The sequence below is a fragment of the Dryobates pubescens genome, chromosome 20 (assembly GCF_014839835.1).
Source record: "Dryobates pubescens isolate bDryPub1 chromosome 20, bDryPub1.pri, whole genome shotgun sequence".
Classification (NCBI taxonomy): domain Eukaryota; kingdom Metazoa; phylum Chordata; class Aves; order Piciformes; family Picidae; genus Dryobates; species Dryobates pubescens.
Genome location: NC_071631.1, coordinates 9,180,753 through 9,194,402, shown reverse-complemented (window position 1 = coordinate 9,194,402; position 13,650 = coordinate 9,180,753).

The window sequence follows — 13,650 nt, the reverse complement described above, 5'->3', positions numbered from 1 at the left end:
AAATCTGTCAACTAATCCAGCTAAAAACCCCAGAACAGCAAATCAGAACCACACATTAAGCATTCCTGAAGGGGATGGCTCACACCTTTTACCTAACCATGGTCTGCATGACTTCAGTGAGGGCTTTCCTGTCTTGCCCTGCAGGAACCTTCCCTGGCACAGCCAGTCAGAGGCAGACCCTAGGAGAGGGCTGCTCCACCAAGGCCTCCAGCACTGCTGCCTGGGGGATCTGCAGTACATTTGTACTTGTGGGGGTTCTTTTAATTCTTAATTTAGCCCAGCACAAGCAGAGCCATTACACTGTGAAGCACTTGGGGATGTGCAGCAAATCAGAAGGCTGGGCCAGAAGAACTTAGCCTGACCCCTCTAAAGAAGAGAGCCTCTTGCAGCACCAAGTCCTGCACAGCCTATTGCACAGCACATTCTCCTCCTGTCTCCATCCTGCTCGAATAAAGCCCTGATTACTTCATACAGATGAAGTCAGATTCTCTCCCTCTTTAATCTCCACATTACTCACAATCAGGAACGTACATCATCATCAGACAGCAAACAAGCAACTCTGTAATTAGAGAGCTGCCTCCAAAGCTGTCCTCACATCCTCTCCAAATGCAATCTGAAATTCAAGCAGCAAAAGACAATAAAAATACATTGTTTAAAACCCAGCTAATTACCAGAGCAAATAGACACCAGAGGGTGATACAGAAGAATATCAGGGTCTGCAAGCTGCCACTCTGCCATCAGCATCTTACCAAGAGAAATGTCCTCATTTAGGACAGGCCACAGCTTGGACTTGCCCAGCAATGGTCTTGGGGAATTTAAATTGTTCCTTTCAGCTTCAGAAAGAAATGGCCCAGAGGCTGGTCAAGAACTAACTGATGTGATTTACAACACAGCCATTAGCACTGAGGGGATTGGCCCAGGCTCCAGCTGCACAGGATTCCTCTGATCCACCACTGCAAAGCTGAGGTTGCTCTGCTGTTATTAGAAGCCAAAGAGCAGCCCCAGCCCATAGAGCAGAGCAGTGGGGATCAGAGCTTTGGAAGTGCTCCCTTTCCATGGAAGAACAAACCTGGTGAGCAGAAATGTGATCAGAAAGAAAGGGTCTTGCCTCCCCTTGAGCTTTGGCACTGCCCCCAAGGAGATGCTTTGTTTGCCAGGTGGTGGTGGTTGCACTGCTCTCAGCACCAGGGCTGGCACTGCCCTTCTCCCAGGGTATCCTCTGTGTTGCCAGAGGTCAGTACCACAGGGGCAGGAATCCCTACTCCCACGACTAACATTTATAAGGCAAGCAAAGCATTTTTCTCCTCTAGGACTTGCAGCAGAGGTCCTTTGTATTCTACTTATTGATCTCCATGACAAAATTCTCCACTTCCATTTGCTCCTGCTTAGAAGGATGCAAAGAGGAAAGGGTCTTCATTCTACAGTGGAGCTTGGTTTTCCCATGCACCTAATTAAGCAAATGCTTCATTAAATAAGGCTAGAGTGAAGCACTGGTGTGATAGCTGAAACAGGGACCCAATTAGCAAAATATCATAGATCTTCTGATGTTGGAAGGGATCTCTGGAGGTCACCTTGTCCAGCAGCCCTAGCAAGTACCCAGACCATGTCCAGAAAGCTTTTGAGTATCCAAGTTTCCCAGGTTCCTATTAAGGACTGCTTTTAATTGTCTGCTCTTCAGGGTGAGCAATGCAGGCCAGATCTGCACAGCCCTTGCTAGGGCATCTTTTGATCTGTCTTCTCTCCTATGAGAAAAGCAGCCTGAAAGTTAACATTAAAACTTGATCAGTAATGATTTCCTCCTAGGATGAGCTAAGGGTAAGCACCTAAACCTCCACCAGATAGGTGCAAGAGGGCACAAGCTGCGTGTCTGAACACACCAGGGAAGCTCCAAGCACTCCCAACCGGCCTCCTTCTGAGGGAACACTGCCTGGGGATGTTTGCTCTGCTTCTGAAGCTTTGTTTTTATGGATTTTTCATCCTCTGCCTCAGCCTTGAGATCCTGTAAAGGAACTTGGTAGAAACTGAATTTTAAAAGCCTTCACGATTCCTCTCTTTAAAACTTCTACTCCCCCCCCCCCCCCCCCCCCCCTTCTCCTTCAAGCTGGAACAGAGTGATGTATAATTGATGCATCCAAGCCCCAGCTCCTGAGCTTAAGGCCAGAGCAGGAGCAGCAGAACCTTCATTTGTAATCCCTTACACAAAGTGACAACAGGGAAATGAAGGCTGGTGGCAGCAGGCAGCACAGCTGTGCACAGCCCTGCGCTTCCCTAGCTGGCGGTGCAGCATGGGGGAGAACAAAGTTAACACTCACAGCCTCAACCACCCATCACTGCCAGAGACCTCAGAGCCACCTCCACAACGATCCTGGAGACACTCTGGGGGTGGATCTGCTCCCTGGTGCAGATGCTAGCTCAAGGAATCCGTGGCTTTGTAGATGCTGTTCTCTACACAAAAGCATAAAATGTGTCTGAGATCTTGCCTGGATCCGCCAGGTCTCCAGGAGGACTTCAGGTTTTCCTCCTGTGTTACAGCAAAGTCCTTCAGAATGGCAAGATGCAGGCTGCAAGCTGGGCACGAACAATGGAGCAATTAATTTGCAGCTAGCTAGGGAGAAGCCACAGCACCAAAGTTACTCCCTCTGAACCTCAAACACCATTTGGGGTCCTTACTAATTCTAGTTCTCATTACAGTACCAAAAATAGGCTGAGCAGTACATTTGGCTAGGTCCTTATTAATTCTATTTTTCATTGTAGTACCAAAAATAGGCTGAGTAGCACATTTGGGCAGGTCCTTACTGGTTCTATTTTTCATTGTAGTACCAAAAGTAGGCTGAGTAGTACATTTGTGATAGCTGAGAAGTCCTTTCATTTTCATTGAACTGTAGCCCCATCAATCATAGAATCACAGAATGGTTTGGGTTGGAAGGGATCTTTAGAGGACATCTAGCCCAACCCCTCTGCAGGGACCAGGGACATCTTCAAGTAGCTCAGGTTGCTAATGTACCTGTAAGAGCTCTTGCAGTGAAGTTGAGCTGGATCGGGCTCACACAGAGTGGAAGAGGTTCAGCTGCACACAGGCAGAGGGTTATGTTCAAAAAGCAGCCAAAGCCTCAGCAGAAGCAGTGCTGAAGGAACAAAGTGCCATGGGGACCTCAAGGAATGTCAGCAGAATCCTTTGAACTATTAGCACAAAGTGGCTGGTGCTGATGCAGGGCACAGCTTCAGTGCTCCAGGGGAGGCTGGCCCAGGGACAGCATCTGCAAAATGCCCACTGGCTGCTGCAAGGTCCCTCAGCAGGGGAGCCAGGAATGAAACAGCTGAATGCAAAGGCAGCGTGGCAAGAGTCCCGCTGCCAGGGAGCCAAGGCATATTCCACAGCATTTACCAGCTACCTCCAGAGGCCCCAGAAGCACTTTCTTCTCTGCAGGCATAAAATCAAAAGTGCAGCAAAACAACTTCAGCTTGCAGAGGCACACTAAAGCCCAGCTCGTAAAAACTGTCTGTCAGGATCAAGATGTATGGACATGGGCAAAGGCCACAAATCAACCCAGGCTGCACTATCTGGAGGAGAGGTAGGAAGGAACCCCAGGAGGAAGGAAGGAAGACCATCAATCTTGCATGTGCCAGGCTGCAGGAGTGCATGTGGCTGTGCTTCACATCAGCAAGGTGGTGGAGCCAAGAGCCACTGGCCCTGTGCCTCGCAAGGCTGAGTCCCTTCACTCTGCCTCCTGCTTAAGCTTTTATGGTTAAGAGGTTTTCCATGTAAGCAGTGGTAGGAAGAGCATAGCACTCTTACTCTTGCTTCTCTCCCTGGAGTACTCTGCTCACCCAGGGCCAAGGCCACACCTCCACCAGCTTGCTCTCCCACACAGCAGCCCAGTCTGCACCAGAAGAGCTTATACCTCCCTCAGCTGACTCCCGGGTTCTGCTGGGGAAGAGGCCAAGATGACAACATAGCCAAAGCAGGGCAGGAAAGGGCAGGCTGTTTCCTAGTCAATATTTCAATGAAAGGCAATATCATGATTTGTATAGAACCCTCGAACATCAGCTCTGCTTCCAGACGTGCAGGAAGGGGTAAGCCTGACCCAGTGACAAGAAAGCTCCTACCATGATTGAGAACCTGCATTGTCACCCCTGGTCCTGAGGGTGTCTGGGAGCTAGGATGCATGCAGGTGGCTAAAGAGCATCAGCATCTCAAAGGTGATGAAGGCAGAAGCACTACTTCAAATATTTTCCCCCCTCCTAAGTTTCAATAAAGAAGCAAAGCAGAGACCTTCAGAGCTGGTCGCACTGCAGCTGTTCTCAAGCTGGCCACAGCTAGAGGCAGTCCTCTATGCAAATGGGAGACCACTGGTTAAGAGGAAGCAACTGGTGATGAGGAAACAACATCCATTGCCCTTCACTTGCATCACACACTCAACTCTCCAGCACTTCGGGGCTGTGGCAGTACCCAGCACTGGTTACTGCTGGCCCAGCTGGCTGAGGAGCAACAAGGAGCTGCTACTGCTGACATGGGGACCATCTCACATTTTTATTCCCTAGAATTAGCTCTCTTCAGGGAGTGGTATTGTTCTGAAAAATAAAAACAAACGAGCTAAGAATAAAGGAGAACATTTCATACTCTGATGGGGGACATGAACACAGCCCCCTGAGCTCAGCCCTCTCCAAGCCCTCACTACAGATGGACTCGCAAGCCAAAACCGGAGCCTGGGTCCCTTTACAGCTCCTGCACCAGACTCTGCTTCACAGTAACTCAGTGCTGTTACAGCACTGCACTGAGGGGACTCTTTCAAAGTCGTTTTCTAGCCTTCTGTAAAGTTCCAGCCTGTATTCCATTGTTAGCCCACACCACACAGGAGGACAGCAGCAGAACTGACTCCAGAGGCTCAAGGTCTGGTCAGGTTCTGACTCATCTCCTGGGCTGAGTCTCAAGAATGCTGTTTCCTGCCTGCTCTGGGGCCACAGACTGCTGTGGTACAGTGACACTGGAACAGGTTGCTCAGGGAAGTTGTGGATGCCTCCTTCCAGGATGTGTTCAGGACCAGGCTGGATGAGGCCTTGAGCAACCCGGGCTGGTGGGAGGTGTCCCTGCCCATGGCAGGGGGTTGGACCTGGATGAGCTTTAGGGTCCCTTCCAACCCAAACCTTTCGGCGGTTCTGCGAAGAATCAGAGCAACTTCACACACCAGAGCCTACAGGAGCTGGGTTCTCAGACACACACAGCAAGGGGGAAATTGTTTGCAGGCAAATAAATTCCATTGTAGCTGATCTATCGATTGCCACTTACTCCAAATTTCAATTAACCTACTGCCTGCAGGAGGACCACACCAGCAGGTAAAGCTGAGCACGTGGGGAACAGCTTGCAGGATCAGGTCAGGGATTCAGGTACAAGATTAAGCTGCTGGAAATTGAAAAGCTGGCGCGGGTATTAATTCCAAGGGCTCACATCTTCCATAGACAATTATCACCTGGGCCTCCCAGGTTGCCTTCGCCTATTCAGTGGGGGCCACGCCTATTCCCATCAGTGCAGCGAAAGCTAATCTGCTTCTCACGTGCAGATCACCCCAGCTCTGCACCCTCCCAGCTGGAGGGGAACAGGCAGCTCCATTCACGGTCTGCTTATGGGAAACCTGCTCGGGAAAATGACAGGAAGAGAACTGAAAGGGGAAGGAACGGCACACGAAGAACACTTTGCACCTATTCCCTCCAAAAAAACCCCACCAAACCCAACAACCAAACGAATGAAAAAAAGAAACTGCACCGAAACACTCCAAAAGCAAACAGACAGAGGAGGTGGCCCCGACGGCGGCGGAGGCGGCCCCGACGGCGGCGGCCCCTGCTGTTCGGACTGCTGATCTACCAGTTATTTCAATGCAGTCTCTTCCACAGCATCTCCCCCACGGCATCAGTCCCTGCTGATGTATCTCCTCCTGTACCTCGGTTCTTTTCCGTGATGCCTTTCAGCACCTCTAACACACCCACAGTCTGCAGAGGAACCAAGAGCCTTCCCCTCTCCCCACACTTTGTGTCAGGCCACGAACAGCCCTCTCCAGAGGAGCCTGCATTCCCTGAGCCCCACCAGCCTCTGCCTAACTTCCAGCCCACTGCAGGGTTTTGCTGCAATTTCCCTCTGGTCTGAGAGCACCAGGCCCAAGAGCTGTGCTGCTGGGGGGTTGTTATCAACCACAGTGATGAGCCTGTGCTGAAGGTTTCAGCTGTGGATTGGAGTGCAGCAGACAGACAATGGCCCTGCTTATTGCCCTCCTCATTCCCAAACTGGCAAGAGGATCTCTGCCTCGTTTCAGTGTCTGTTTCACTGCTCATCTGATCAGAGCAGGGAATCATTTGCCTCTGAAATAAGCACAAGAAGAAGAACCAGGAAGAATATCAGAAAACCATCTCCCTGGCAGCTCCAAGAGCAAACCCAGCCTTCTCTTGGTAGCACTGCCCCTGTTCTATCAGCACCCAGCTGGCAGCACAACCACCTCACGTTTTCCTCCAGAGGCCACCAGGGCACTTCTGAAGTTTGCTCCAAGTCTGTGTATGCGACCTGCTGCAGCGTGAACAGAACTCAGAGCAGATGGTGATGGAGTTCCACAGAACACAAGTTCTGCTCTGATCTGGAGGTCAGGCTTCTTTTCAGTCTCTCTTCCAGCTCCTCACCATCAAAACCCCATTCACTTCTCACAGAAGCTGATGGGAATCTTTCTATTTATTTCTGTGCTATCCTCAGTTTGCTTGTTTGCCACAGCAGACGGCAGAAGGAGAGAGCAGAGCATGCTGTAGCTTTTCATCAGGCACCAAGGAGCAGACAGTAAGCTGTGACCTCTCTTTTGCCAGTGCATGTTCAGCTCCTAAGCCCCAGGAGGGTCCCTGCTTATTAGTTTCACTTTTCTCAAGCTTTCTTGAGGGAAGGGCTCTGCCAGGAATGCTTTGTGCAGCTGCACTCATCCAGTAGCTGTAGCACTCTCTCTCTGATCCAGCTCTTGCTCTCTCTCCACACAAAATCTCCCTCTTTTATTTTTTAGGAATTGTCAGAACTGGATGAAAACTGGTGTTATTTTTGTCCAAATAGAGAAAAGAAATTGAATATGAAATGGCCTCTCCTTTAAATTTTTAACCAGCACTGCTGAGCCTTGGAACAGTTGCCTCAAATGAGATTTAAAATGAGCCTTTTGTAACTGCAAGCTGGGAGGAATTCCATCCCATTCTGAGTTTTATCCTTAGTTCCTTCCTTTAGTTGTGGGGAGGGAGGAAATGCAATCCAGCCCAGGCAAGACAGCATGTTAAGGAATGGCACTGTGTGATGGCTCTGCCTGCTTGGTCAGCTCCAAAGGTGCTCCAGGCCTCTGGGCAATCGTCCAAGCAAGACTTGTGACCACTGAAGATTGCTTGCTGCAAGGACTTTCAGCTTCCCTCCCAGAGCAAATAGCTGCAATTACCCAGAGCACACCTAAAGCAAACAAATGGTGCACATTAGAGCTTGTTCTGCTCTCCTGCTAACCAAGCACAGTGCAGCCAGAGCAGGCACCTGCAGCACCAGCAGAGGCTGGGCAGCCCTGCAAAGCGTTTGGGCTGCTAATGGGCTCATCCCTGCAGCTTTTTGTTTGCAGATGCTAAGGCCACTAACTTATCTCAGCTTTAAGTTATTCCCCCTCAGAGAGAAGCAAGTGGTGCTGTGGGTACCACTGACACTTAAGCTAACAGCAGCATTCCAAGGCAGGCTTTCAGGGACATTCAATCCTGGCACAGTCACTGTGCTGGAACAGCTACAGCCAGCACTCCTTGGGCTCCTTTGGATGTTGGACATGGGTCAGCAGCTGACAAATGTCCCCAGAAGACAAACAAAGAACTGCAGTGCCCTAGGCTTCAGCAGCTGCTCCTCCACTCACTCCAGCAGCTCCACAGCCACTCTTTCAAACCCTTCAGTTCTCCTTCCTCCCCTGCACCACAGCACAAGCTCTCCTCTGGGCCCACGTGTGCCCAGGTGCTGGTCATCCCTCAAACCCAGCTGCCTCTTTTCCCTCCATATCTCACAGGGCTGCAGCCAGGGAGGTTTTTATGCCCTACATAATGCAGCTCCTGACCCCCCACAAATCTCTCCCTTTCTCCAGTGCTGATCAATACAGCACTAAAGGTGTCACTGCTGGTGTCTCTGTGCTGACCTCTCTGCCGCTCCATTCCCCTTTGCTCTAACAACAGCCTCCTTAAATCAATTATTTATCAGATCCACAGGGACTTCAGTAGTAAGTGCAATGAGATTTGTGGCTTCTGGGCCAAAATGAAATCCCATAACACATAAAAAGTTTTCTGTTCATACCTCATTTTCCAATCTCTTTTGAAGTCCCTACAAAACAGCCAAACCCTTGAGTGAGCTAAGATTTAAGAGCTCTTTGTCAGCAGTTACTGAACTCATCCCCTACACAATGAGAAATCCAATCCTAAAGGCAGGAAGCTGACATTGCCTTCTCCCCAAGTGCCAAGCCAGATAAAGCCCTCAGAGCTTTATTTCCAGCCACCTCCATCACCTCTCTCCTGTCTCATTGCATTCAGCTGCAGCAGAGCCCTCACCCATCCTTTATTTGCAATGTGTCGGCTCAGATGCTGAGAGTTCATCTCCAGGAGTGATCTCAGTGACCCATGCTGGACAAAACACTTCAGATTCTGTTCTTCAGAAATGTTAGCAGAGCACAGAGGCTCTGCAAGGAAACCCAATTCAGAGAGAAATGGCAGTGCTGGGAACAAGGAGGCTGTGAGCAGATTGGAGATAGCATCACACAGTCCCCCCTGCATTCTTCCACTGCACTCTGCTAGCAGCAGCATAGAAGAAGGGTCTCAGTGGTGAATTAGGGCTCTTATCTGTACAAGCCCAATGTGAGGGATGTGTTCTTATCAGTCTCCTCGGCCTTGCTGTGCTAGCTGTGAGCAGCCATCAGGTATAAACAGCAGCATCACTCAACAGGTTGTCTGCAGCAAACAGCCACGGACAGCTCAGCAGCACAGCAAACTACAGCTCCCAGAGTGCCCATGGAAGGAGCCAGCCTCTCTCAGATGCACCAGGAGCTTTTATACAGGCAGCATTTTAACAGGGAGCCTGGCTGGGCTGGAGGGGAATGCACAAAAAAAGGCTGAAAGGATGAGCTCAGCACAAGGGCAGCTGGCAGGGGGAGGAAGGTTGGCAGGGCTCTGTGAAGAGCAGATGTGAAGATGATTGGCAGGCAGAGGAGTGTTGTATGAAATGGAAGAACTGCTTTGATGGAGACAGAGACAGGTTTGGAGATCAGGGATTCAGAAGATCAAATGCTATGGCTGATGGCATCAAACCCTAACACTGAAAGCATCTCCCGCAGCACCCATCCCATCACTGAACCCAGCACAGCCTCATTTCTGCCTCTTCTCTTAATCCAGGTTTATTTCTGCCCTCTCTGTCCACTTCTTTAGCAATCTTCTAATGAAGCTTTCTGCCTTCTTCACCAGTTAGGATGAAAATAGTCAGGAAGAAGTCACAATTTTCTCTCTGAAATTTGCTCCTTGGGGAATTGAAAGATCTCATCACTTGGCATGTCTTTAGCTCTCCCTGCCTGGCAGTGTGACAGGTTCAGGGGTTCAGCACAGGCTGGTTCAGAGAGCCCAAGCCACAGGCAGCCTACCTCAGCTCTGTAAGCAGAGCCCTGCATCCCTTGCTGGGCAAAGAAACACCACTCAGTGACACACAAATATTGCTTTGACCTCACGGTCAAGTTTTCAAGAAACTGCCAAATTACTGGGAAATGACCAGAAGTGTTTGGCTATCCAACTCCCACTGGTGAGAGAAAGCCACAGACACTTCAGAACTGGAGCTGTAGCAGCCCAGGCAAAGTGCCTGGAGCACACTGTGCCTGGGTTTAGGGTGGTTGCCCACAGCAGAGCACTGCCAGCTGGTAGAAGCCCCTCCAGCAACCCCCTTCCTGCCCCTGCAGCAGAGCACAGCTTCCAAAGCCATGGGAAGTAAACCCAGAGCCAATGGGAAATGAACCCTCAGAGCCAGCACTGCAGTGTCACAGCTGCTGCTGTGCAGTGGAACTGCAACCACCTGGCTTTCCCCCCCGCTAAAACCATCACCCAGCAGTTCTGCTGATTCATCCCAGCTCTGAGTGCAACCTGTTCCCAGCCCAGGTCCCTTCCACTGCACACCACAGAGCTGTTCTGCAAGTGCTGCATTTATTGTGCACATTTAAGGTGTGCTGTAGGTTCAGGCAGTGCTGGGGAGATCCCTTAGGGCAGTCTGAGAACCTGGAAGGGAGCTGCCATCAAACTCCATAGAGCCCTGATGAGCAATACAAGGAGAAGCCATTGGCTTAATTCATGGCAAAAGGTAAGTTTTGTCCAAAGACAGTGAAGCAGTGGAGGGCTTAGCAGCAGCAGCATTTGACACTGATCCATCTCCACTGCCTCAGCACAGTGGCCATGCTAGGAAGAAGGGAACCTTTCCATCAGCACCCTTCTTGCAGTTAAAATACAAACTGTTTGCCTAGAATACAGACTAAAAGCCACTGCCCAGGACAGAAGGAAGCATTCTGTATTTATCTGTGCACTGACAGCAGCCTGCTGCATTGTCTGGGGGACAGGGGAAAAGAAATCTGACCCCAAAACACCCAAGGAGGAAATTATTCAGCAGCCAGCTGAGGAAATGCATTCTAAATATTCTAAATGCAAGAGGATTCTGAGTGATTTTAAAGCCTGATGAATTCAGCAATGCAGCTACAGAGTGGAACTCGCTGCCACAGGCAGCTGTGAAGCTGAAGGTGTCTTAGAGTCCCACACCTGGACATCTGCTATTAGTCTCTGGCCAGCCTGATCTAGTGTGAGGTGTCCCTGCCCATGGCAGGGGGATTGGAACTAGATGATCCTTGTGGTCCCTTCCAACCTTGACTGATTCTATGAAACCAAAGTCAGAGTAAATTCTTGGACACAGAAGATGCTCTTACAAGCTCAGGAATCTAAAAGCATCCACATTAAACCAGACCCAAGCTCAAAGGCTGCAAGAGGCACCAATCACAAACCTGCTGAGGTTATGCTTCAGGATTTGTCCCTCTGCAATAAAACGTGGCGGGTTGCAGCAGAGAGCAGCTCTGAGGTCTGAGCTCCAAGGAGCTCCTCAGCATGCAGCTCCCCCAGCAGCAGTGTTGTTTGGTGTGTGTGTGTTTCCAGCGAGGTCTGCAGGAGGAAGCAGGGCAATTATGCCCTTGAGCAGCTCTGCAATTTCATATTTAATCTTAGGAAATGTGCTCTTGCAGTTTAACAAATCAGCTCTGAATTGCCAATCAAATCACTCCAGGAAACGAGACTCTCCATCTCACAGGCTTGCAAGAAGCAATTTACCAATTAAATCCAAAGAGAGCTACAAGAATAATTTAGGGAAGCTTTCTTGGAATGTGTTGCTTTAGCTGTGTGCAAAAAAAAAAAATAAAAATCAAGCAAACAACAAAACCCCAAACAAAATCCAAACCACTTCTCCAAACCCAGTGGCTGTTACCCACTGAACCTCAGCCACAGCTACAAACAGAACACAACCTCCTTTTGTTTAACCAGCACAACCAAGGCTGCAAAGCCAAGCACTGGGAGGTCACAAAAAGCCAGCAGGAAGCCAACCTGAGCAACCACAACCCAGCCCCACTGCCCTGCAGCCTTCTGAAGGCAGAGAAGAGCTCATTTTAACCACCTCAGCCCAAGCATTGCCTGGTGCCTCATTTCTGAGCCACTATTCAGCTTTACTAACCACTGCTGAGCACCAGCTGAGACCTCTCAGCTCAGACCTCTCAGCCTCAGCCCACCTTTGCGTCTGATGGGACACAGCAAACCCTACATTCAAGCACAGAGGTCTGACCTGCAGTGGGGTCTTCAGTGTTTTGGTAACCAGGATTCAGTGTCACAGGCAGAAAACAAAGGAAACCGAAGTACCTTGTCCAGTATCTCACCTTCAGCAGCAAACTGGTCCCAACTTCTTGTTCTCAGGCCTCAAGCTGGCTGCCCAGACATTTCCAGGTTTCCTATTCAGCTGCTGAACCTGAACTGCTGTAGTGCTGATGCCTAGGGAAAAACATTGCACAGGAACCAGAGATCAATACTTGAGCTGTGAAGGTTTTCCCAACTGGTGGCTGGCAGCAAGGCTTTGGTTTGTGCATTTCTTCCTCTTCACCAATGCCTGCTACCCACAAACACTCTGCAGATCATTAATTGGCAGCTCAACTTCCACACTACAGTGACTGTCTTCAACCAGTGCTATCCAGACTATCAGTTCAGGAGTGCCACCCTTCCACACCAGGCACTGCTGTTGTCCAGGGTGATTAGAGAAAGAGACCTGCCCAAGACTCCACACGAGCCAGCTGCAGCCCAGTTTGGCTGCCACCACAGCTCATTAAGAGAGCTTTAAGCAGAGTCAGTTCAGCACCTCCAGCTTTGTCCAAAGAAGTACAAAGATGACTCAAAAGCACTTTTCTGAGCCATTCCAGCCACCACTGAAAGTTTGCCCTGCAAGCACATACCCTAAAAAGGCAGCTAAAAATCACACCCAAGCGAGATTGCTCTGCACGGAAAGACAAGAATGAGCCTGGCAGCATCAGTCCTGCCCTTTCACAGCACCTGCCTGAAGGGCAGTGGTTACCTCATTCTTCAAAAGGATTCATTTCTCAGCTCTTTTCTTTTGCAGGTGACTTTGTCCTGTCCTGCCAGGCGGCGACTAAACAAGTCAAAGCATCAGCCACAGTGGCCAGGGAGTGTGGCCCAAGCAGGGCACTCCCGGAGGGGGAACTAGTTGAAGAATCTTTTGTGCAGACTCCACTGCAGCAAACTTGAGGAGCAGAGAGTAGAAGTTTCTGCAGCAACTCCTTCCTGCTTTGCCTGCACTGCCATTGCTTGGGTTTGGATGCCAAGCTTTGACTAATTGAAGAAGCGAGCAGCAAGACAGAAGAATAAGGTCAGAGCGTTTACCAAACCTCTCTCCTCCACATGTGAAACAGGATTTTAGGAGCTAATTCTGCTTGCAGGATCTGTGCAGTACATTCCAGACAGCAAAACCAGGACACTGCCCTGGTTAGTTCTGATTTTTGACCCAGAGAGCTTAGATTCTTGAGCGCAACAGGAGGGAGCCACGAGGTAGATACAAGAAAGGTGAAAAGGGAACAAAGAGAAACAAGAAAACATTGGTCAGAATGGCAAGAGGTCCTCTCAGCACCTCAGCTGACACATCCATGGCATTTGCTCTCCCAGAGAGCAGAGCCCAGTTGGTGGCTCCTTCAGAGTACTTTGGGTTGCATCAGCTGATGAAAGAGCTGTCAGCTCTGCACCACTGAGGTGCATCACATCTCATGCCCTCAGCGCAGGTCCTGCGAGAAGTCAAAGTGCTGGCAACAAAGGCTGTCTTGTCTGCTCAAATCTTTGGCTAAGCAGCCTTCCTCTGCACTCCTGACAAAGGCCAGGTACAAGAGCCTACCTGAGAGTGTTCTGCCTGAAGGACAGAAATGGACATCCTTTCTTTTGTCAGGATTTAAGGAGCCCTAAGACACACAACAGACAACAGTTCTTGATCCGTTTAACATCAGGCCTGCCAAAGAAGGCAGAGAAGCTTTGAAAGGCTCACAAAAGGAAAAGCCACCGCTACACAGGTAAGGA